Raw genomic sequence first — 27,223 nt, 5'->3', positions numbered from 1 at the left:
GTATAAGAAAATCACAATGAAACAACAAGTAGTTCTAGAAAACGTAGAAGACATTAGTGAGACACTAAGATTCCAGTCACTTAGAAACTTGAAAAAACACATTAGAAACAGAGCACAAGCAGAAAATGTAACTTCTTGTCTATTAAGAAAATAGATGAAAAGGTTATCTCTGCATTTGCTTAAAGGCATTATTAAGAAAAAATAGAAAACACAGAAAATAAAACTTGCATTCAACAAAACAACAATGAAGCAAGAGATAGTCATAGAAAACTTGTATTTCAGTCCATCTGCAACAAGATCAAAGGATCTTTCAACACAATCAAAGAAATCAAGAAAATCAGATCTATTGATTCAATAAAGATCAATGAACAAACTAACAGAATTATCAAGTTTGAACAAATATATCAAACACAAATAACTGATACACCTATTTTCGATTCTTCATCATATGAAATAACTTTTTTCAAAAGAGACATTTGCTTCGTGAAACAAGAAAGTCAAACAACACAAAATAAGATTAGGAAACTATTGACTAGTTTCAAGAATGTCAAATCTAGTGTTGCAAATGGCTATATTTGTAAACATTGCAAAAAAGCAATTGAACATGAAACAATCGCTAAATATGCAATTCCTAAATAGATAAGAAGAAACAATGCCATTGGAACACCCACATAACTCATTGAACTAGAAGAAAGACTAGTTGCATTAAGGTTGCCCTTCTTGCAAATAAAAGAAATGGGCCACCGAATTAAGAAGCCACAACTAGGCTTAACTGGAGGAGCCATCAATGTCCCCACTAACATTTCTAGAACTCAATTTGCATTTCCTTGAACTATAAAAGACACTGACAAAGTTTCCATTGTTGTCAAAAATAGTTTAAGATTCAAAAGTGCTTATGCATTTGGCCGAGTTTGAGTTCAAAAAGTGATGAAAGAATTAAAACAATTATGCAAAAGAATGCTTTAAAAGATGGAGAATGCCTATAAATGACAATTGGGAAGAGGCATTCCTAGAAAAGCAAGAGGCATATCAAAGTTCAAGTGAAGCTAAAGATAGCGAACATGATAACCAAGAAAATGATGAACCAACTACAAAAACATTGGTTCATGGATTCATTCATGCACATACTGTCCATGACCTTGTAAATAAATAAATTAACATTGCACTTGCCGTAGGATACATGCCATTAAGAATCTTCAAGGATAAATACTCAGAAGAGATGAGTTTCCCATCACTTTTCTATGGCAACAAATGCCCGACTGACATCTCCAAAAACTTTACATATCAAAAGATTTGTCACTGGGAAGTGCTTCATAAAAACAAAAAATTTGCTTATCATACTACTAACGTGTTCTATAAAGCAGTTCGCATTATCATAAGTCAAGTCTTAAATACAATATGGATTAGAATTAGAAAAGGGTAGTTAAAAGGTAGAAAACTAGTCACAAAAGACGTTAAGTCAAAACCAAACCTAGATCATATTTTAAAGTCTGAAATTGGGTACATGGACCTAAAAACAATTCGTACCTCACCTGACTACCACTAGCAAATGCGCAACAAACTCTATGCAATGATTTGACAACTAGGGCTGCCCACTTTCTTTGTGTCCTTTAGCAATGTAGAGCATCTTTGGGATCCTCTAATGCATGCATTGAGACACATAAAACAAAACACTAGAAAACCAAACACAAATGAACTCGATGAAAATGAGCCTAGCTCATTAATAAGAAACGACCCTATTACTTGTGTACATTACTATAGGTCTAGGAGGGACGCACTACATCAATTGATATCTCATGATCACAAGTATTATGGAGAGCTCAATGACTACTTCTATGTAACAAAATTCCAAAATTGGGGCAGTGAACATGAACATGGCTTACTTTGGATAAAATCTGCACCAATCTATGGTCAAAATACAAACATTGAAGTCGAAAATTTCGTTGACAAATACTTGTCAACTAATTCATTGTTGATTGCAAAGGAACTTAGAGCTCTACAACACCATTGTCACACAAAAAGTTGTAGGAAGCATAGAAATTCTAATTGCAGATTTAATTTCTTAATACCATCGATGAAAGTAACAAAAATACTTGAGCCTCTTTAATTTGATAGCAATAAAACAAAAGCACATGCGAAGCTAATATTTGAGGCAATAAACAGTACAAGATACAGCTAAAATGATACATTTGATAGCTTCTTGGCTAGCCTTGGACTAGTACATAAGGAATACATACATTCCATCCAATATATGCTAAATCGAACAACTCTATTATTGAAAAGAAAACCAGTTGACACTAGGATGAATAACTTTGCACAACACATTACGGGAATTTGGATTGCAAACAGTGATTCCCAATTTGTACTTGACTCATATGCAGCTGCAATGTATTACAGTTCCTATATGACAAAAGAAGATAAAACACTCACAAGAACATTTAAGAACATATGCGAAGATCATGTCAGAACAAAATCTGACATCGTGAATACCATTAGTTCTTTAGGGAAAGCTTTGGTCAACTTGCAACAAATGTCTGCACAAGAAGTAGTGCATATTGTGTTATTGCTTCTACTAAACTGTAGTTCATGAAAGTGTGTCTTCATTAACACATCTCCTGTCGATGAACGTGCATTTATTCTTAAAAGAAAAAATGACCTGCAAAAGGAAGCATATGACTCAGAAGACATAATGTGCCCATCAATCATTGACTACTATGTTCTACAACCTATAGCTATTGAACTTGTATGTTTAGTAGGATTTGCATCTAGTTATACAAAGAAAGGACAAAAAAAAGATAAAATCAAGTAGACCATATGTCATTCAATGTGTTAGATATAAAAAATACAAGGACATTGAAAATCACTGTAGAGAACAATTAATGTTATACTATCCCTATTGAGTAAGTGAAACTACAATTAGGCAACATGATGCAAGTTGGCAATCTTCATATCTTGCATTTGAAGAAACAGTAAAGAAAAATGAACAAAAGTTCAATTTTGTTACAAAAACTATATGGGGTGACATGGATGATGCAATGCATGCATTAGGGACAGAAATTGAACAAATACTAAACATAGATAGTTTAAAATAAAATGAAACAGAAACTATAACGTTTAACAAATTGATAGATAACAAATAAGAAAACTATGACTTCCAAAACAACTTGGAATGTTTCCAAGATACAAAGAAGCTTGCTCTACGATCTACAAGGCCATATGAAATCGTCAAATAACCACATAGACTTGAAGACATAGAGTACTATGAGTTTATGCGACAATTAAACACTAAACAAGAAAGAATAGTCAATAATTTGTAACAAGAAAATTCTACATACCAGATGAACTGATCTATTTGTTATTAATAGAAGGTGCAGGAATAGGAAAGACACACATAGCTAAGGCAATCTTCCAATCCTTAGTACGCATACAAAATGTGGCATTTCCTTATAACCCATCACAACTAATAGCAATAATCACCGCATACATGGGCAAAGCTGCTTTTAATGTTGGTGGTGTGACATTGCATTCTGCATTCTATTTGCCCTTTAACAAAGCAGATTGCCCCTCACTAAACAACAAAAAACTAGACACATTACCAAAGCACTTCCAACAATTGTGTGTACTCCTCATAGATAAGGCATCACTTGTGGGTGTAACAACACTATATCAAATTGATAAGCAACTCCGACAAATCTTACACACACCAACTTCATACTTTGGTAATGCTGAAATGATATACCCTGGTGATATTTACCAGGCAAACCCAGTAAGAGACTCTCTAATCTTTGAAAACCCAAAAATCAACAAAAACTTAATTCCATACCACTTTTTGGCAAAGAGAATAAAATGTTATCAATTACACACACCAATGCGTTAAAAAGACCCATTGTTCATCGATATACTAAATAGGATGAAATTAAACATGCAAATAGATCAAGATATTGCTTACATAAATGATAATTGCTATAGGCCCGCACCTTTAAGCCCACTTTTCCCATACATTTTCTATCAAAACAAAGACGTCCATAGTCACAATGCAAAAATGATTTTACTAACAAAGGGGCAACAAATAATGCTTGCTACAATTGACAACTACGAGATTCCTAGATTGAGCTATTTTTCCTTTGATAAAGCAATCTCATTGCCATCAACAATTACAATTAAGAAAAACATGTTAGTTGAACTATATGCAGGAAACTACAATGCTAACGATGGATTGGTTAATGGTGCTAAAGGGATTTTAAAATCCTATTCATCTAATAACAACATACCTGACATTGTTTGGATAAAAATTTTAGACACAGAAATTGGGAAACAACAAAGAAACAAATTCAAATAGCTATACAATATAAATATATTGCCAAATTTGACGCCAATCTTTCGAATTGCAAAATCACTAGCAATATCTCATAACAAATTACAAATTACAATTAGAGAACAATTTCCAATCCAATTAGCCTGTTTACGAACAATACACGAAAACAAGGGTTGACATTAGATCAGCTTGCATTTGACACAACTGGTGTCACAAAACATGGTCTAGTATATACTGCACTATCACGTGTTAGGACTATCAACTCACTATACTTGATTAACAAATTGGCACAACAAAACTTTCATGTCAAAAACAAGATAATCAATGAAATGGCACGGCTAGAAAAAATTGGTGCATGGGAACTAGAATTTGCAAAGAAGAAATTAGACAACAAGATGTTTTATCAATTGAAAGTCTAAACACACATAGTCTATGTGCACATCTTAGTGACATTATCCATCACAAGGACTTAATGGACAATATGATTCTCTGTTTCAAGAAAATCAATTATACATTCCACCAATAGACAAAAAATTATTATCATTCAATTTTTCCATTGCACATTCTACACATGGAATTCTTACTTGTATAAACAAAAAAAATCAACAAAGGCATTTTGCAAAAATAAAAACACTAATTGACATATACCTTAAAAATCTGATTTTCTTAATGAACATTTATGCAACACCATTTGAACAAGTATCCACAATAATACAAATAGTTAAAGAAGCAAAATTGCAAACTACATATACCAATTGTGTTTTCTTAGTCATTGGTGATTTCAACATTGACATCCAACTACAAATAGCTTGTAGCAGAATCTTTGTACAGTTTATGGAAATGGAAAACTTACAAGAAATAACAAGTAAACTATCTCCACAATGGAAAAAAAAATAGACCATATCTAGACAACCTTGCCCATATCTGGATTCTATCAACACTTTTCTGTGCAATCTACTAAACATGCCATAAAACAAAGTCTATGTTTTCCACTTTTTTTGCATCTTTTGTTTTCTCACAACAAAATCAATGTAACATTGAGATACAAGTTTCTGTACAATTTGCTAAACATCACATTCAAACAAATTCTATGTTCTCCAAGCAACATCAATGTCCAATCGACATACTAAGAGTCTATGTTTTGCAGCTTCCTTGCAACTACTTTGGGCAAACTAATCTAGGTATGTAACAACACATAGAATAACATTATGCACAGATTTACTATTACATAGAACACATTTTGCTTGTAAACCTAATAGCTTGTACTCATGTCTTGTACAGGTAAATAATATGAAAAGACAACACGAAGAAATTACTGCTCCAGAGACTTGCAGCTTCTCAGAATCTGATAAAAAGTAACTAAACAAGCTTTATATCTATTCTTACAAGTTTTCTAATGCAAACAATATGTTAATTCAGATTCTTTTAATATTGTTCTACAGACAAAAACAAGAAGAGGAATCTGAAATAAAGGCTAACCATCAACAATGCAATCCGATCACGATACAAGAACTGAAGAGCCTGAAACTCAGAACAATCTTTCACAGTGACATCCTTGTAATATATAAAACAATACTTTATCAAATACATGAAATTCAATTGTTACGTGATGACCTAGTTGATAGCAAAGGGAATATGGGAATTACACTAAATTTACCATATAATCTCATTGCTACTGTTGAAGCCAAACTTGTTGTTGGCCAGGGAATTTGTATCAAAGATTTTAAGATCTCTCCAAAAACAATTTATGACCATGGAGACTGCACTTGCATATTAGTTCTACATGATAAAAGCACCGTAGAAACAATCCTAACCATCTGTAACCAGTACAAATTTGTACCAACAACAACAATTAACCAGCTCACAAACACAACAACTGCATTCACGATCGACACAATCACTGGCCTTGTAACATCTGCAAAAGAAATAGGCGGTCAATATGTGCTAAATATCAAGGATGGCCAATCTCAAAAAGACAAAGCCACGGTATGTACAAATTCAATCATATATACTTTTTTACATTTACTTAAACAGATTTTAAAGAAATTACTTTTAACACTAGTACATTTTTCAATTCAGGTTTATCTCTTCAGTACATTTGTATCACTTTTCAAATCCATACAAAAACAAATTTCGAAACAAGAAGCACCAATGGTGTTGTTTCGAAATGTTGTTAGAGGAAAAGAACATAGATCACTACGCACGTGCAAGTCCACCTTCATAACAACTGTCAATTCGAATAGAGTACTTGTAGACCTGAGAAAACTAATTGTGTCAACAACAAAGGTTGTTTCATAGTTCACAAAATATAAATTCTGCTCCTTTATTTATTGTCCTCCTAAATTCTGCTCCTTTATTTATTGTCCTCCTAGCATTTTCTATTACAATATCTAACGCTAAAACTACACTGGAACATGAACCAGGTAAAAGGAATGCTAACGATATCAAACATTCATGCAGAACCTTTTGTAACAATTTTCAACAATTTCTCTCTTCTAGCATATACATTCGGAATAGTTTTCGTAGATAAACTTGATTGTTCCACATGCAAAGAGTTAACCACGTATCGATGTTGTCCACAATTGCACTACATTATCCAAACAGAGGCAAACGTTTAGTACAAGTGCATTCTGAAAAATGGTTTGCCAGTAGTAGCAATATTCATCTTTAACAGATCTGACATATGAAAGGTATCTTAACGATGTTATTGATGTTACATACAACCTATGAGACTTCCATGTACAAAGCAATTTTCCGCTGGATAGTTCAAATGTCATTTTGTGCATAGAATAATGCAATTTTAGTATCGAAGAGGATTAATCTCTTTTATCATCTCATGCATCTACCTACCATGTGTTGAAAAATGTGCAACAAGAAATGCTAAATTTAGAAAGTGCTAAAAATAGATCTGCTAAAAATAGCATGTCTAAAAATAGCAGTTTGGCCAATGAGCATTTTGGCTACCTTGGGTGAGAGGTGAAACTGCTAAAAATAGAAACTTCTAAAAATAGCATTTTGGGTCCCTTCCTATTTTTAGCAGTCCCTAGTCTAACTATAGGAAGAAAAAACGAATTTGGTCTTACCAACAGTTTAAAATATTAATTAATTAATCTCCATTAGTTAATTAGTTATGGAAAATTAAACTTGAAGTCTTTGTGAGATCATGCAATTATTTTCTCTCTTGATTTAGGAATTTATCCCTTGATTAGAGGAGATAAGGTTCAGTTCTATATTGAGAGGATTAGTTCACTTAGTTTAACTTAGTGAAGTTTAGTTAGATTAATTTAACAAGTTTTTAAATTAATGAGATATAGTTTGTTGATGCTTGCATGCATGTGACAACTATTATTTTCAGATAACTGTGTATTCACTCATGGATAACTGATGCATGTCAGTTCTGTCAGAGACCCAGTCGAGATTAGATGTGGGAGAGTGTACTATTAGTTGGATGAATATTTTTCCTATAAAGGAAGCTCATCCATGATGAGGATTTATCTCCTTCAGGTTTGTGCAGTTATTTCAGAGGTCAGTGTTGTGTTTGAGGTGAGAATCACACATGTTGCAGCTGGAGGACCTAGGAAAAAATGTGCATAGAAATAGGAGGCTTGGATGGTAGAGGAGAAGGTTTGTGAGAAGCCTTTGACTGTCTATGAGTAGCAAAGGGATTGTGCTAAGAGCTAGATAGCTTCCGAGCTAAGGCTTTGTGTAATCCGGACATATTTCCACTTGTATGATAATACATAGATGGGGTTTTAGGATGGTTCTTTTCCCTAGTTATATCTTCTGTGTTATGTGTGTTTGATTTCTCCATATCAATTATATGTGTTCTTATTGATGTTGCTCATGTTCGATTAAGCTTCCACTAAATTGGTTGTAGAAGTAGATCTAGTATTATGCTTTAGTACATTGCATATATCATTTTGATCTAAAGGTGGTGAAATCTCTACATGGTATCAGAGCTAGCTAATGTGTAGAAAAATTCTACAAAGTTCTACATGGTATCAGAGCACAGGTGATCAAGGAAGAACAATATACAAGAAGAGGAGATTTCAAAGTTTTGAGTTTTGGGCCGAGAGTTTGCAGAGCATATCTAAAAAATTTTGTACAAAACTTTCAGAAACAAATAGCAGATTTTGATTCCTTATGGAAAATTAACCAAAATCAAAAAAAAAATCGACTGAATTGGAGTTCAGAGGAGGGAGATATCGATGATTTAAAATTAGCTCTTTTTCCAAAAAAATTCATGACGGTGGGAAATATGAAACAGATTGGTGTGCTAGCCAAGAACTTGTATGCACTTGATGCATGCAAAGCCTTGAGGAGCAAGGCAAAGGTTATATACTTAGTGGTTGAGAGGGAGGGTAAATTACCTCTCAACATGCAGCACTAGAAGAAGTCTCAGACGATTATGGAGGAGCCACGATTGGTGCAACAACTTCAGGAGGTTGTGGAACAGCCACAATTAGAGAAGCTGAGAGGAGATCGAGTAGAGACATCTACTCATGTAGAGACCTCCACTAGGGGGAAACTTCGAGCCAGGGTGGGCAGAGTGGTCACATGCAGCCATACGTCTAGGTAGGAGGTGGGGTGATGTAGAGTGATCATCCCAAGGAGGAGGGGTAGGATCCTTGAGGTACTCAACCTCTTAGATGAGACCTTGCTACAAGAGCCCTGATGTGGAGTAGCAAGAACTGACTGAATGGGTAGAGACAGATGCGGGTGGAGCGGGAGAGAGAGCTACAATGCAAGGAATCCCAGGGCAGTGCAGAGCATGCAGGCTGCAACAATGCGAGAGGCACAGGTGTGTTGCACAGTGCAGGGTAGCACAGAGATAGGTGCAACAATGCGAGATGCATGGAGATGTTGCAGTAGCGCAGAGGTTAGAGAGGGACCACTTGTCATCTGCAGGTAGAGCTTCAGCATTAGAGTATGTTTCTAGCCCAACAGAGAGGTCAGTTGGGAGTTTTTTTGTTTCGAGTGTTGCTGGAGCAACCACACTTGGTAGATGTGTTGCATGTAGAACATTCCAGAGTTACAGGATCAGGTTCGAGAGGAAGCCTTTCTTGTTGAGAGGGAGTGTTGAAAAATGTGCAACAAGAAATGATAAATTTAGAAAGTGCTAAAAATGGATCTGCTAAAAATAGCATGTCTAAAAACAACAGTTTGGCCAATGAGCATTTTGGCTACCTTGGGTGAGAGGTGAAACTACTAAAAATAGAAAGTTCTAAAAATAGCATTTTTGGGTCACTTCCTATTTTTAGTAGTCCCTGGTCTAACTATAGGAAGTAAAAACGAATTAGGTCTTACCAGCAGCTTAAAATATTAATTAATTGATCTCCATGAGTTAATTAGTTATGGAAAATTAAACTTGAAGTCTTTGTGAGATCATGTAATTATTTTCTCTCTTGATTTAGGAATTTATCCCTTGACTGAAGGAGATAAGGTTCAATTTTATATTGAGAGGATCAGTTGACTTAGTTTAAATTAGTCAAGTATAGTTAGATTAATTTAACAAGTTGTTAAATTAATGAGATATAGTTTGTTGATGTTTGCATGCATGTGACAACTATTATTTTCAGATAACTGTGTATTCACTCATGGATAACTGATGCATTTCAGTTCTGTCAGAGAACCGGTTGAGATCAGATGAGGGATAGTGTACTATCAGTTGGATGAATATCTTTCCTATAAAGGAAGCTCATCCATGATGAGGATTTATCTCCTTCAGGTTTGTGCAGTTATTTCAGAGGTCAGTGTTGTGTGTGAGGTGAGAATCACACATGTTGCAACTGGAGGAGCTAGGAAAAAATGTGTATAGAAATAGGAGGCTTGGAGGGTAGAAGGTTTGTGAGAAGCCTTTGACTATCTATGAGCAGCAGAGGGATTTTACTGAGAGCTGGATAGCTTCCGAGCTAAGGCTTTGTGTAATCTGGACATATTTCCACTTGTATGATAATACAGAGATGGGGTTTTAGGTTGGTGCTTTCCCGTAGTTATATCTTCTGTGTTATATGTGTTTGATTTCTCCATATCAGTTATATGTGTTCTTATTGATGTTGCTCATGTTTGATTAAGTTTCTGCTAAATTGGTTGTAGAAGTAGATCTAGTATTATGCTTTAGTACATTGCATATATCATTTTGATCTATAGGTAGTGAAATGTCTACATGGTATCAGAGCTAGCTGATGTGTAGAAAAATTCTACAAAATTCTACATGGTATCAGAGCACAGATGATCAAGGAAGAACAATATACAAGAAGAGGAGATTTCAAAGTTTTGAGTTTTGGGCCGAGATTTTGTAGAGCAGATCTAAAAATTTATGTACAAAATTTTCAGAAACAAATAGCAGATTTTGATTCCTTGCGGAAAAATAACCAAAAAAAAAAAAAAAAATCGGCTGAATTGGAGTTCAGAGGAGGGAGATATCGATGATTTAAAATTAGCTCTTTTTCCAAAAAATTTCATGACGGTAGTGTTGTCGTGCGGATTGACACGACAACGCTCAGATCGGGGGCTGTCACTCTGATCCCTGATCCCTCCGTTTAAGCCTGTCTCCCACGGCTAAGGGGGGTAGACCCTGTGAGATGATGAAGGCCAACTGCCAAGCAATTGGGCTAGGAGACACGATGCACTAAAATGATTTTGTTAATTTGGTGGACCAGTGCCTTATGAGATTGACTTTTTAAATGAATACTTGCTAGATGATGTAAGAACATAAACCATGAAAAGTAATCATCTATCATCAGATAACTAGGACTGCTTAAATGTCCAGTAAAACCACAAAGTCCCAAAATGACCAAATCTCAATATTGATATCCAGCAGATAAGAAAATACTAATGCAATCACAAATCATTTATCAGACACCATTTTTAAGATAATCAGTCATGTACAGGTAAAACATTCATTCCGCATTTATAAATTCGAATCTTAGCCTGATAATTTCCTGGAAACAGCAGCATTTTGACGTATGCATTTTTGTTTTAGTTTTTTGCTTTAGGATATACATAGATTGTAGATAGATTTTAATAAGTTTTAGATTTAACTTTTGTTTGATTTTAATTTTTAGGTTTTAAGTTTTATAATAAATCGTTTTCCTTTTTCTGAGAAATTTCTCTAAAATAAAAATTTAATAAAAAAAAAAATAAAAAATATTTGTTTTTGGCTTGGTTAAGTTTTAGATTTATTTTTAATTCTTAGGCTTTTGCTAGATTAGTTTTGAAATGGATTGGTGTGCTAGCCAAGAACTTGTATGCACTTGAGGTACAAGATGCATGCAAAGCCTTGAGGAGCAAGGCAAAGGTTATATACTTGGTGGTTGGGAGGGAGAGTAAATTACGTCTCAACATGGAGCATTAGAAGAAGTCTCAGACGATTATGGAGGAGCCATGATTGGTGCAACAGCTTCAGGAGGTTGTGGAGTAGCCACAACTAGAGAAGCTGAGAGGAGATCGAGTAGAGACATCTACTCATGCAGAGACCTCCAATAGGGGGGAACTTCGAGCCAGGAGGGCAGAGTGATCACATGCAGCCATACCTCCAGGTAGGAGGTGGGGCGATGTAAAGTGATTGTCCCAAAGAGGAGGGGCAGGATCCTTGAGGTACTCAACCTCTTAGATGAGACCTTGCTACAGGAGCCCTGATGTGGAGTAGCAGGAACTGACTGATTGGGTAGAGATAGATGCAGATGGAGCGGCAGAGAGAGCTACAGTGCAGGGAATCCCAGGACAGTGCAGAGCATGCAGGCTGCAGTAATGCGAGAGGCACAAGTGTGTTGCACAGTGCAGGGTAGCACAGAGAAGGGTGCAACGATGCGCAATGCATGGAGATGTTGCAATAGCGCAGAGGTTAGAGAGGGATCACTTGTCATCTCCAGGTAGAGCTTCAGCTTCAGCATCAGAGTATGTTTCTAGCCCAACAGAGAGGTCAGTTGGGACTTTTTTTGTTTCGAGTGTTGCTGGAGCAACCACACTTGGTAGATGTGTTGCGTGTAGAACATTCCAGAGTTACATGATCGGGTTCGAGAGGAACCCTTTCTTGTTGAGAGGGAGTGTTGAAAAATGTGCAACAAGAAATGCTAAATTTAGAAAGTGCTAAAAATAGATATACTAAAAATAGCATGTCTAAAAACAACAATTTGGCCAATGAGAATTTTGGCTACCTCGGGTGAGAGGTGAAACTACTAAAAATAGAAACTTCTAAAAATAGCATTTTTGGGTCCCTTCCTATTTTTAGCAGTCCATGGTCTAACTATATTAAGTAAAAACGAATTTGGTCTTACCAGCAGCTTAAAATATTAAATAATTAATCTCCATGAGTTAATTAGTTATGGAAAATTAAACTTGAAGTCTTTGTGAGATCATGTAATTATTTTCTCTCTTGATTTAGGAATTTATCCCTTAACTAAAGGAGATAAGGTTCAGTTTTATATTGAGAGGATTAGTTGACTTAGTTTAAATGAGTCAAGTTTAGTTAGATTAAGCTAACAAGTTGTTAAATTAATGAGATATAGTTTGTTGATGTTTGCATGCATGTGACAACTATTATTTTCAGATAACTGTGTATTCACTCATGGATAACTGATGCATTTCAGTTCTGTCAGAGACCCAGTTGAGATCAGATGTGGGACAATGTAATATCAGTTTGATGAATATCTTTCCTATAAAGGAAGCTCATCCATGATGAGGATTTATCTCCTTCAGGTTTGTGCAGTTATTTCAGAGGTCAGTGTTCTGTGTGAGGTGAGAATCACACAGGCTGCAGCTGGAGGACCTAGGAAAAACTGTGCATATGAATAGGAGGCTTGGAGGGTAGAGGAGAAGGTTTGTGAGAAGGATTTGTCTGTCTATGAGCAACATAGGGATTTTACTGAGAGATGGATAGCTTCCGAGCTAAGGCTTTGTGTAATCTAGACATATTTCCACTTTTATGATAGTATAGAGATGGGGTTTTAGGATGGTGCTTTCTCCTAGTTATATCTTCTATGTTATGTGTGTTTGATTTCTCCATATCAGTTATATGTGTTCTTATTGATGTTGCTCATGTTCGATTAAGCTTCTGCTAAATTGGCTATAGAAGTAGATGTAGTATTATGCTTTAGTAAATTGCATATATCAGTTTGATCTGCAGGTGGTGAAATTTCTACATGGTATCAGAGCTAGCTGATGTGTAAAAAAATTCTACAAAATTTTACACCATGGTGCTCCTCTTCTGTTGTTTCTTTTTCATGAAATTTGGTACTCCTCTTCTATTGTTTTTTTTTCATAAAAAAATTTCAAATTGCACTGCCTCGACATTTTGTTTCATTAACCATGCTCCCAAGAACAACTGGAAAAATAGGTTGCCATTTTGCAAATGTAACCAGGGTGCAATTCTGTGTCATCAATCTAAACCCTGGTATCAAGGAACTAAGGTTTGTAAATACTGTATCATTGATTTCTAGATAATGTAAATAAATATTCATTTATTTTCTTAGTTTAATGCTTCGGTTGATGTAAATAATGAATATTCATTTATTGTCTTAGCTTAATGCTTTAGAACATATTGGTGATCATTTCATATTCGCCTTCATATCAATGCAAAAAAAAATGTGTCACATATGCACAAAATCACTTGCAGCATTCACCTCTTTCTTGCTATATGTGTCTAAATATTCCTATCTTATTAACCATAGCCAATCCTATATTATTTACTATGATTTAGAGCTTATGAGCCTACCTAGATTTCTTCTTTGTTTACTAGTTTTTACCCTTGCAGCAGGTACCCATCAAGAAATATACTAAAGTAATTGGTGAACAAACCAATTCTGGGAAAAGGAATTTGCAAATGGAGGTGACAATTTTGTCTTAGATTATTGCTTTGCAAGGTAGACAACACTTCACATGAAGACTTGTTTGGTTGTGCACTTGGTCATTCAAACTCTCTTTCCCCCGATTGGGATTATTTTTTCTTCACTTCAAACATCCTGCTGAATGCAGGCCTTTCCAAATAACAATTGTATCAACTTACTTAATAAATCAACTGATTCTAAATAACCTGAGACATCTAAGGTGATAGTGATGCAGAGCAGCATTGGCTCCTCTATGAGTTAATATGGAGAGGCAAAGAGATGGTTTCTCTAGATGTGAAAGTAGTGGAGTTTCAAACCACATAGCATATGCAATTACTAGGTACTGAATTTCCAGATCATATTAATTTAACATCAGTAGCAGAAACCATACTTCATCGTCAACGGATTCGATAGATGGTTTCACATACATTGAGCTTAGAATACCATGAGAAGCATTTGGTTAACATGCCTTCTTAATGAAATGAACTAACCCAACTGATCAATCTGACTGACCCAGTTCCCTGCTTACCGAAATGAGCTAACCAAACCGATCCATCTAACTGAGCTGGTTGAATACCCCACCTTTATAGTATACCGGCCACAACAACAAGAATCTCACACATTTCTTCATGGTTGTCTTGCCTACTTTAGTCTCTCCCTGGCTTTATTACATCAATGGGTTTGAGATAACTCCACAATCGATATTTGATGCCTGATCTGCTATAGCTTTCTATACATTGCCCTTAAGGCTACAGATTAAATTGCATCACAACTTGACTTTGCTCCCACCATTGCTTTCAACATTCACATAGGGCAGGGACTAGCTGCCACACAACCCCCCTTGTTTAAACAATACAATCTAATATTTATTCACATTGACAAGCCTTGGAAATATTTACTTATGTCTATCTTTTTTAATTAAATAAAAATAAAAATATTTTTTTTTCCACAGGAAAAAATCGGTAACCTTTTATTTAAAGAAATGAAAAGTTACACAAGCAGATGCATTGAAGCATTTCCATAAGCTGCCCATTGGGCTCGAGTGCTTTCACACCCCAAGCAACGTTACAAACTAATGTGCATATAGAAGAAGAAAGAAGAAAAAAGAAAAGAGAGAAGAAAGGAGAAAAAGGTAGAAAAACAATTGAGTAAATCACACTTCAAGTTTTTCTCCCCTTTTTCTTTTCGACCTTGCGCCACTCTCCTTGAGTGGGCTCGATCGAAGCTATGACTAACTGTGTTTCTACTTTCTATGAGGCTGTTTCCTTGTCTGAGTCTGAAGTATCAGAGTGGTGATGCCGTTTGGTTCCTCCCATACTCATATCCTCGCTTGCCTTCTCTGCCTGATTTGAGTGGAGCTGTGTAGCCTTGTTATCTGATGTAGTTTCCTTCTGGGTCTCCATTCCTTGGGATACCTCAACATTCTCTGTGGGGATCTCTTCCTCTTCTGCTTCTGATTCTTCGTCCTCTGAGTTAGGGGGGGGGGAAATTGCCATCCTTTCCTCTGCTTCCCTTTCTGCTTCTTTTTACTGCTTGTTTTCTTGGCTTCTGGACATGTGCTTTGCAAGTGTCCTGTCATCCTGCAGAGCCTACATCTGAAAGTAGTATTTTCATAGTCTAGTGCTTACAGCCAGTTTTGTTGTTTGTAAATCAGCCTTATGTTGTCCGGCAGCCCTTTACTTAGATCTACTTCCACACAAATACGTGCAAAAGTGTAGACCCTTTCATCAATCCTTTCCAGATCTGTTTTGATATATTTCCCTATGTTATTCCCAATTCCTTCCAAAACTTGTTCACTCCAAAAGTGAAGGGGAAGGTTATATAGGCGTACCTAGACCGGCACTTTGGATACAGTCATTTTGTTTGGATCGAAATCTGCAAACCATGGTGTCATAAACAGCCCCAATGTTCCCCAAAACCAAGGCCCAGCACTGATGACTGTGTCTTTGACTTCCTTGGATGCGAATCTAACTATAAAAAATCCCTTGGAGCATAAATGTATGTCACATTCCATGGTCCAAGTGGTGAAAATCTAGTGAAATAGATCCATTGGTTTTGGCCAAAAACTGTTAAAGTGGCAGATTAGGGCCTGCGTTTCATAGGATTTAATGAAGTCATCAAGCCCTGTAGAATCAAAGTTGAGGGCTGGAGTTTGCCCTAGCTGATCTACTATGTATGGCCTAGGTGTATATCCGCCTTGATCTGGGGAGGACCCTGAATCTCTGTTACCCTGTAAAATGTTTTTGTAGGAGGAGCCTCCCTTGGGTTGTTGCTAAGGTGTCGTCTTTTTCCCCTTGTCTCCTCCTGAGGAGCTTGGCTGTCCCTGAGGCATAGCCCCTCCTCTCAGCCTAAGGTTTAAAACGATGGAAGTTCCTGGACTAATCTCATAGCTTTTCAGAGTTCTACTATCCTGGAGAGACCGCCTGCCACTGACCAAATGTTGGATCTGAACAGGGTATACCGTCACTGCCCAAATTTGTTGTTTCAGCTGCATGATGGTGCTCTCTGCATGTACCCACACTAAATAGGATTTCCCTTCAGGAGTTTTAATAAAAATCTGAAAGTGAAAAGTTGTTACCTGTAGCCTGGGTTTTTCCTGAGTTCCTGATCCGCCGTGGCTGATTTTCATGTGCTCTGGATGTAACCGATCTTCCAGATCTGACCTCGTATTGGGTCAATCTATCATTTGCATGTCTAGTTCTTCAAACCCTCTACTCGATCTATACTCATTGTCACCGGTCTGCTGCCTGGATTCTTGCTGTTCTCGAATAGTGGCCAGATCGGTTAGATCCAGGCCGGATCTGCCTTGTTTGTGCCATTTCTTTGAGAGAGGGAGCAGATCTGCAACATGCAGTCCCCCTTCTTTGATTTCAACGACCATGGAGAGGAGAAAATAGAGATGCCCCAATTCTAACTCCTCGTCCTCTGTCAGCGCCGAGATCCGGCGGCCTGCCTGCAAAACATTGGAATCACAAACAAAAAATCGCGGGTTGTCGATCATCACCTGTGCGACTTTCATCAACCTGTCGAAGTCCTCTACGCTGTCATGCAATACTATGGCTTTCGCTGCGCTGACGGGAGCTTTAGCGTATTCATTGCGGGGACGCTTGGCCGCAGAGGCTAGAGCCGCAGAGCGGCCATCCCTCTCAGTTGTGTATCTGTTCCAGTAGGTATTTGCCATTGTTTGATTCCCTCTGAATTCCTCAAAATAAAAATATTTATAAGATAAAAATGTTTCATTTTTAAATTTACATTTTTTTTCCATATAGCGTCTTTGTTATTATCATTAAATTTTGTGTTTACATAGTATATATTAAATGTCAATTTTAAGTTGTTGGAACTAGTATATATTAAGTGTCAATTGTTGGAACTCTTTCTATATGGTTTGAATTAAACTTTCTGAGAATTGATTTTTTTTTTATAACAATCAAAGTAACAAGAGAAGTATTTACATGTCGACCTTCCAGGTAAGTCGACCTACCAGGTTATGAAACATCCTAAGACATATTGGTGTTCATTTCATAATTGGTAACATTTATAGTAGCAAAGTCATTTATGATTTTGCAATCAAGGAGAAGAACTAATAGTTGGAATGTTATAGCATAATTGATTGCTTATTGAACTCATGACAATGAAATGCAATTATGTTCTCCCATTATAGTAAATCCATATCCAAAGTGAATATTTAGATGGATTGAAATTTTAATATGATGGTGGAAGCTAGACTGGAATTAAATCTTTTCATTTAGGTACATAATAAAATAGAATTCTAATGGTAATTCATTCCTTAGTTCTTTTTTTCACATAATACATGGTGTTCAAGAAGTCTCATTTTCATTTCCATTGAAAATTATATAGTACATTGTATCTTATGATAGAGTAATGAACCTTGACAAAATTGTGCTATTGGAATTTTTGCTCATGCTTTCTTTTATAAGATTCTATCTAGGCAATCATGTGAATGTTTGCCATGATGTAGTTGAAAATTTGTTGATATATGTAATCCACTATAGGGAATAGGGAAGCATGTTATTTAGATTTAGATAATTTTATCTCTCTACTTTTTTGTTAATTTTGTTTGCCATTCGTCTAGCAAGATTTTATTTTTGTAATTAATAATAGACCAAAACATTGAAGAATATTTAGAAGTTCAAGATGATGATTTCTATTATTCATAGCTAGTTTCAAATGCTCCAATATTGTGGCTTGCATTTACTTAAAGAAGAAAATATCTTTTGAGTATTCCATTTCTTATACATGTGGAAATTCCTTTAAATGATTGAGTATGACAAGACTAACCCATGGGGATTTTGATTGATGGTGAATCAATGCATTGTTAATACACTCTTGTGATAGGTCACTAGTTCAAATCCCTTGTAGGTTAGCTATTTAAAAAATAAGTGTATGAAAAGCATGGAGATTTTTTTACATATGAATTACCATTTATTTTTAATGGAATATATATATATTTTTTAATTTTTTCCCCGATGGTTCACGGTTACCCTTGGTCATTGGGTAGCCGCTACGTCCACATTAAATCTGGGCAGATCAACCTTGAAGGGGGATCACATCCCCTCAGCCTATGTACTGACCTAACCCCAATGGCTTCCGGGTAGAATCGACCCCGTGACCTCCCGTATGGCAAGGCACTGCTTTGACCGGTTGAGCTAACCCTTGGGGCTTAATGGAATATATTGATATAAAAACATTTAATGGAATAATTTAAAATATATGCAACAATTATTTTGTACAACCCCATTCTGAGTGTCCCCAACCTTGAATGAAACTTTTGAAAAGACATCATCTCTAGCATAGATATCTTCATTTAAGAACACTATTTTACTCAAAAATCATTAAGAACAAAAACAATAAAGGAAATTGGGGTCTCTATGTTGGAGATGATGACTCACATGATATGCAACAAGAATTCTATACAACCATATCCCTAATATTATCTCCCATAAAATAAGTTTTGTAAAGTTGTTATCCTTGTAGAAAGACCTCAAATATTTTTGTTTATATGTTTTTATTCCTAATGAATTTTCATTTATGACTTGCAACCAAATCAACTTTATTTAATTATGACCTTTAAGCTAGAGATAATGCCTTCAAAGAGCTTCCTTTCTTTAGGAGAATGGATATTAGAGATTTGTTTTGTAGTTAGTGGTACTTAAAACTATCTTACTGGAGTACTTATAGGTAAAACCTCTTTGGAATATTCTTCCATTCTATCTAATAATGTAGTCCTATAAATTTATTTGTATCCAACTAGTTCAATATTGTGGTCTAATATTACTTAGAAAAATAAATTGTTGAATTTATTGAGATCGAAAAGGTTTGGAAATATTTACCTATGTATAACATCTTTTTAAATGGATAGATGTATATAAAAGCATTCAAAAGATAAGAACATCTCTTGTTACATAACTTGTTACATTTTTACACAACTTGTTACAATTTAAGTTTGATGAAAAGGGTCCACCAATCATGCTTGATTATGTGATCAAATTTGTTCAATTTTGTTTTTCGCATGGAGTTTATTCTTAAGATATCATTTCTCAATTGTCCACCCTTACATTAGATGGTAATGCAAAGAAATGGTGTTATTCTTTCACTGTTACTTCTATTCATTATTTTAATAAATTGGCTAATGCGCTTTGTCATGTCTTTGACAAGTATGATTATCAAGATGTACATAATAAAATTGATCAGATTAGGATGAAATCAAATGAATCCTTAGAAGAGTTTGTCGATCAATTTCTTCACCTTTGTTATGAGTTTCCTGATTAGGACGTAAATTGGAATATTTCGATGATAAATTTTGATAGCTGGTTAAGGTTTCAAGAGAATATTTTCAATTAGATCCACCAATGACTAGATGGTCCTTTCCAAAAAGAACCCCAAACTTCTAAGGAGGAATATTTTAGCAGTTCCTAATTCCTCCAGACTGAGGAAAGGAACCCAAGGGTAACCACAAAACACTTGGAAGCTAGAAACTGGCCCTTTCATCTTTAAAGAGGGATCTATCTGTCTATATCTCCAGCCACTTAGATCTTAGGCTAGCTATGGTGCTCAGAGGGATATATGTTTTAAAATTTTGATGGCACGGAAGAAGACATATCCATTGGGAATACGGTCATATAAAGTTGATTTTTTTCCCAGTGAGGGGATGAAGGACTAACGGATCTTTTGATAGGGGAAAGGTAGGTAGTTCTATTGGTGTTATCAATTTAATTCACTATAGAAGGGTCAACATAGGAAAGGTGGAAATGATATATAGATCATATAAATAAAGGATGAATTCTAAATTCCACTTAAGAAGAAAGCATAAAATGTTTGGCAACCTATACCAGAGCACTTTTAAAATCAATACTCAGATAAATCCTGGTTTAAAAAAACATGAAGACATACATTCAAATCATGGAAATGATGAAAGACAAAACGTACAACATAATAAATCACATCACCATCAGGAGTTCACATAAGAATCCTTGAAAAGCCACACCCTTGCCTTTTTCATTCACTGGAAAATATCAGAAAAATACAATGCACAAAGTGTCTCTTCTTCTAAACCCTGAAAAATGTTTTGATTCATCAAACTTACATCGTAAATAGTAAGAAAAATCCATTTCCCACCTCCCGGAACCAAATTCCATAAAATGATTTTTGTTTCTATCAACTGTAATGAATATAGAACTATTTTTCTAAAAACTAGGAATTGCTTGACAAAGGATTTTTCAAGAAAATTTTCATTAAATACAAAGTATAAATGAGTTTCAAAGTCCTTAGATGTCTCCAAACATTAACCATAATCATAAAAATAAATTACATGAAGTTTTGACATAGATTCCAAGCTCAAAAGGCTAACTGTGTGGAAGCGCAACGCGAGTGTTGCGCAACCTCATAGTCCAACAGAAACGCAACACAATAGCACAACAAATTGATGGTTCATATAGCTACAGTCACTCCTTGAATTTCCCAATGAATGATGCATGTGTGAAATACCCTTGACATCATCAACTTCCCTTTTGGATACCTCCTTTCATTATGCAAATTTCCCAACTCTCAAAACTCCACCTATAGCAAAAGAGTAGTACCCATATGAAAGCACAGTGAAACCTATCCTTCATGGCTTTGATCGGTATTGAGGTTTCTAAACAAGATATACAACCAACTGATGATGTTGAAAATCTTGATAACTCTTTTCAAGTCCCCACTCACCTAAAAGATGACAAAATTTCTCATTCCCATCAAAACCCTAATGCTTTACTAGAATGTAAAATTTTTGTGTGAACTGCTCTTTTTTTTAAAAGTTACTTAATAAATTTGAATAACTATGTTCCTATAAGGAATTCATGAAAAATATGACCTCTCAGCCACCTTAACCAACACCATCCAGCTAGCATACTTGGGAAAAAACGAAAAATCAAAATTGCTTTGATTTACCTGTTCCAATACTCAGACTTTGGTTGCTTCAACCACCAAATGAAGCTTACCTCTTTCCTTCTCTTATATTTCATGAAACTATTTCTTGGAATCCCTTAGCTCCTTCCTTCAAGTGCGGTTCTATCTACATATTTTTTGAGCTCCCTATGAAAAAAAGATCCCTTTTCAACACGCCATTGCTGGCTCACACATGTTCAAAAGATTAAAAATCTTTTGCCTCGCCCTTTCATCCTGCTTCTTAATATCAACAATTTCACTGTGGGATTTCTTCAACTGCATCCTCAACCTGTTAAAAGTATGTTTCCCCTCTTCTACCTCAAATTTATTCTCTTTTTGTATTGAATTTTCCTCCTGTATCTGCATTTTTCTAGTTGAAGACTTTGTGACTCTAGTTGACGGAGCTTCTACCTCTTAATTGTCTTATGCCACTATATTTTTCTTACTTTTAGGATTGGTGATAGATGGAGCTTCTTTTCATATTGGTTTAGTTTCACTAGTCTTAGGTGCCCTTTCTAAAACAATCTTCTTCAATTCCCTGTTGTCATGTTTTAGTTGAGTGATAACCAAATGTGCCTTCTTTAGATGCTCTTGTAGTTCATAAATATCCTTGTCTTTATCATCAAGAACATTATCCTATGGTATCATCTCTAAATCTTCAAATGACTGTTCAAGTGTTTGTTCCAAGGGCAGTTTCTTTGTAGTGGATCTAGTAAGTGGCTTCTTAGGAATCTCCACTATTTTAAGAGAAAATTCTAGCTTTTTACCCTTATTCTTCTATAATGGATACATTGATATTGATGGCCTTTTAAAAAAACTTTCACTTAGTCATTGTATATCTCTTTCCATAGATGATGTTGTGTCCTTATTTCTGCAAGAGCTGGTTGGTAAGTCAGTTGTCAACTTTGATGAGTCTAAAAATGTTTGCCATGTTTCATTTCTCTTATTCGGCTCTTCTACCACCAACAACTTGGTCAAAGAGAAATGGAAAAGTCTGGGTTCCACTTGGATTTGTTTGCCTTGCACCTTGTCTACCATATTTTTTAGACTTCCAAACAAATAGAAGGTCACATTCAAAGGGCTCTTTCCTATGACATGCATCAAAATCCTGAAATTATATTGATAGATCCTCCCAAATCTTCCCTCACAAGTAAAGTATCTCTGTATTACCTTCAAATGTTTTTTGCCATGTTTGCCATGTTTGATTTCTCTTAATTAGTTCTTCTACCACCAACAACTTGGTCTAAGAGAAGTGGAAAAGTCTAGGTTCAACTTGGCTTTGATTGCCTTGCACCTTGTCTGCCATCTTGCTATGACTTCTAAAAAAATATAAGGGCACATTCAAAAGGTTTTTTTCCTATGAAGTGCGTCAAAATCCTGAAATGATATTGATAGATCCTCCCAAATCTTCCCTCACAAGTAAAGTAACTTTGGATTACCTTCAAGCAGGGATTCTCTTGGTACAATGGTTTCATACCCTGTTTTTTGTACTTTGGTTTCAAGAAATATTTTTAGTTGCATATGTCAAGAGGCATGCCCTTGAACCACTCTTGTCCTTGTAGAGGAATATTTTTTGTAGCTGTGATGGTGACATCTGACTCCGGAAAAGTGATTTGTTTAATATTAACATCTAGCCTAGTGAAATTCAAAGTAAACTCCTTGGTGAATTGTACACGATATCCCCGAATCTTCTCATAAATTATAATGCAGCCAACTTGTTCAAATGAAACTCTCATTGTTGGGTCTGAGTTGATCAAAGTAAGGTCTTTGGGTTTAAACCTAACAATGTCTCCTCCCTTGTGTTCCTTTCTATCTAGATTTGTCATGATTTTCATAGTAGAGATGAACTCTAGGGTTTCTCAGTGTAATTTCAGTGTATGCCTATTGAGTGCAACAATAGGTTAGAAGTGATGAAATAAGATTTAGCTTAGGGTTTTATGAAAATTTAGGATGGAAGCCCATATACAACAGATTTGGACAATAAAACTCACTTCTCAAACCCAAAAAAATAGCTGAAATGTTCTTTGCTCATAGTCAAAAAATTAAAAACACAGGTGTAGCAAGAAGTGCAGCGAATGGAAGAAAGAGTGTTTTTTGTCCTTTGAAATTAGAAGCAAAAAGATATGAGGTTGCAAACAAATTGAAAGGAATGTCAGGCTTTAAAAATATGAGTGGAAAACTAGGTCTGTTGTCTGATGGAGGTGACAACACAAAAGCATGGTGACTGAGGTGAAGCACAATGTATTCTCTAGGAAACACATTGAGCTTAAAAAATCGAGTTTTGCAGTGCTGTCTGATTGTTTCTTCAATAGTTAAGAGAAATTTTGACAACATGAAATACAAATGTGAAAATAAAATGAGGAATTAGCACCTGGAAATAGCGATTAAGCACTAGTTTGAAAAAACACAAAAATTTGTGTGTGAGCACAACGCCTCCCTTGCAACCTTGGTGCAGCGAACCCCAAGTAATGCCTAGAAAGTTATTGATGGAAAAATGAATGTATATGTGGTATTTTTGGAAGTTTAACAAGCCTTTAAACTTCCAAGTTGACAAAACCCGACTTTCAAGGGAAATGATGCAATTTTGAGCTGTAATCATGAAAGAGAAACAATTATCAGAAGTGTAACACATGTCTCATAACCGTTGTATTGGTGATGATGTCACAGTGCAATATTTTTTGACACCGTAATTGACCATACTGACATTACAAATATGTGCCAATGATGAGAAGAGAAGACACATTATGACCTCACTCATGATTTTTTGTGAGACATGAACCTAGACTTACTTAACTCAACTTCCTAGGGAATTAAAAAATATTTACAAGATCTTTCACACACTCTAACATAATTACATCAATAATGAAATAATTTATTCTTTACTAATACCAATAGCTTGATCTCTACAAGATCATAGAAAAACCTTTACACATTTTCCAAAATAAATTTAAAAGAAAAAACTTGGTTTTCTTGCGACTATAATATAGGACACTAACAAAATCTATTGCTCCTTTTGTTCATTGTTCACCCCCTTTTCTGGTACATTGTGTTGTTCCTATTCAAATTCAAATCCTGGAAATAAAATCCATGAATCTATTTTGGAAACTATTCCTAAAGATGAAGAGTTGATTAATGAGGAGTCACTTTTCCTTTATTCTCTTCCTCAAGATGGTGATTCTTCTTGTTCAATCAATCATTCATCTCATAGTCTTGATAATCAACCTACAGATCTTGAATGCTTTAATCATGTTGAAGCCTTAGACAAACATTGCTTTGATCACCATGTTTCTATGCCTTTGAATGATTTTCCAAGTCTTATGGATGAATGATTGCTTTCACAGGAAGACTTAGAATTGAATAATTTTCAAGTGGAGTCATATTTGATCATTGAGGATTTTCTTTGAGGTATATCTATCTCCAATCAAGAATATGCATCGAAGATTTTTGTCAATCTCTTGATTAGTCATTCCATGAATCATTTGACTCGGGAAACTCTGATTTAGTCCCTTTTGTTGATGAAAATAATGAGGTTTGTTCAGATATAGAACTGACCATGTGTTCAAAATGTGAGTTTCTATATTTTGAAATTTCAGAGTCTTATCGGAAAGTTGGGGCACTTCAGTATACACTGATGGTTATGTCAGGACCTCGCTGCCTTGATGAAGATTTTGAATATGTTTAGATTAAAATTTTCTCACAAAATTCCATTGCTAGGATTCTTTCATGTGATGAGGATTCATTATTAACGGAGGTTCGCTATTTTCATGTTGAATTTCTTAGTCCTCAAGGCAAAATCTATGATCATATGCACAATCTCCAACTAACATATCCTTCCACATGCGAATTTATGATCTATAATTAATAAATAAATTGAGTGATGTCAAACCTTGCAAAATAAAACTTCTCCTTCTTTATCCATTATCAAGCTTCACCCACACATTTGCACGAACCACTTCTAATTTGTATGTGATTCAGAGTCCGATCTTGATCCTACATATGATATGGATATGTCTATTATTAACTTCTTTTTGTAAGGTTTTCAGGATGGTTATTATTTTAACCCTATTGGAAATTTGTTAAAGGAGTCATACCTCATGAGTTCCTTGGCTCATACCAAGTACCTTCATGCATTTAATCTAAATTTGTATGACTATGAGTCAAAGAAATGTTGTTGTGGTATTTTTTAGGAGATAGAGTAGTCAATTACCTTACACCATTGTGATTGCACTTCATGCCTTCATCTATCTGTGCAAATATTTTGATTGTTTATCTTTCTTAATCCAGTTTATGTTATTTTTCTTTTACTAGATGACATATTTTGACTCAAGGATTAGGAGCAACATCTATGGAAACATTGGAAATATAATTTCACTTAGTCGTGATCTTCGAGGTGTTAGTTTAGGTTAGGTTACATTTAGTTAGTTTTCATTGCATTGTTTTTTTTTTCTCATCTCCCATGTTTTCTTGTCTTATTGTTTTTTCTACTTCATGTTTTTTTTTAGTAAGACTGTTCATGGAAGTGGTTTTGTTGGGCTTCGAGATAATGTCGCTAAACTTTGGGAAAGGAAAAGTGTAGTGGTGTGGAACACTTGGCTAACCTGCTACTCTTTTCTTTTGGGGGAGCTTTACATATTTTTATAGTCGACGATGTCTAGATGGAAAATGCAATCCATTCAACTGGTAAGTCATAAGTAGAACCATGACGCCACATCCATTTAGGATCTTCGTGCCTATATTCATATTAGCGTTTTCTTGTCGATCCAATAAAGTATATAAAGGAAAGGGAAAACCAATAGCGAGCATACCTAGATTAGAGGTACATATACTTGTCTTTGAAGGAGCAACCTTTCATGCTCTCAATAAGTCAGGATCCTTCTTCTGCCCCAACAAAAAAATAAGTTCCTATGCATAATTCTATAAGTAAAATAAAAAAAGGGTTGAAAGAAGAGAAAGGGATTCCTGCGTAGAGAGGTGAAGCACATAACTTCACATGGGTACTATCCAGGTTCGTTGGTAGTGAAGCAATGCTTGTGTTCTTGTAGTGACTCCACTAGGGTATTGTCTAGGCCTGATAGTAGTAGAGTAACATCAGAGATGAAAACTAAGACTTGATTATATTTAACTTGTGATTACTATATTACCCTCTCCTAGATAGAAATGATTGTGACTTGGAAATCTTCGTAATTTGTTTTATTGAGTCAGGGAATAGAGGAAACTATATCTATAACCTTATTGAATTGGGAAGATAAGGCAATCTGCTGAGTGAATCAATACTTGTGTGTCGCCAAGTGTTGTTGTGGCAAAAATGACCCAAAATTTTTCCTTTCGTCAATCTTTGAGCCTACATGAACTATCATTTCAAGCCTTCTTGTGTCGTCCTATTGTTTGTGCATGTTTTTCTAAGTGTCGACTATCCTTGTAATATTCCTATGTTTTGCTTTTACTCCTAGGTCAAATATTTCTAAGTGTCATCTTCTTATCTTTAAAATTTATTTTGTTGTCTTTCTAAAGATAGGAAAAGCATCAACTTTTATTTGACCTAGTGTTAGATTTCTTTACTTTCCATGCATACTACACAAAATAAAGAAAACGCATTCTTTTCTCTAAGAGAAACTACACTTTCCAAAGTTAGCAGTTA

Source organism: Pinus tabuliformis, chromosome 6, assembly GCF_031772625.1.
Source record: "Pinus tabuliformis cultivar Carrire ecotype Pingquan chromosome 6, CPIR1, whole genome shotgun sequence".
NCBI classification, from domain to species: domain Eukaryota; kingdom Viridiplantae; phylum Streptophyta; class Pinopsida; order Pinales; family Pinaceae; genus Pinus; species Pinus tabuliformis.
This window is presented reverse-complemented; position numbering follows the sequence as displayed.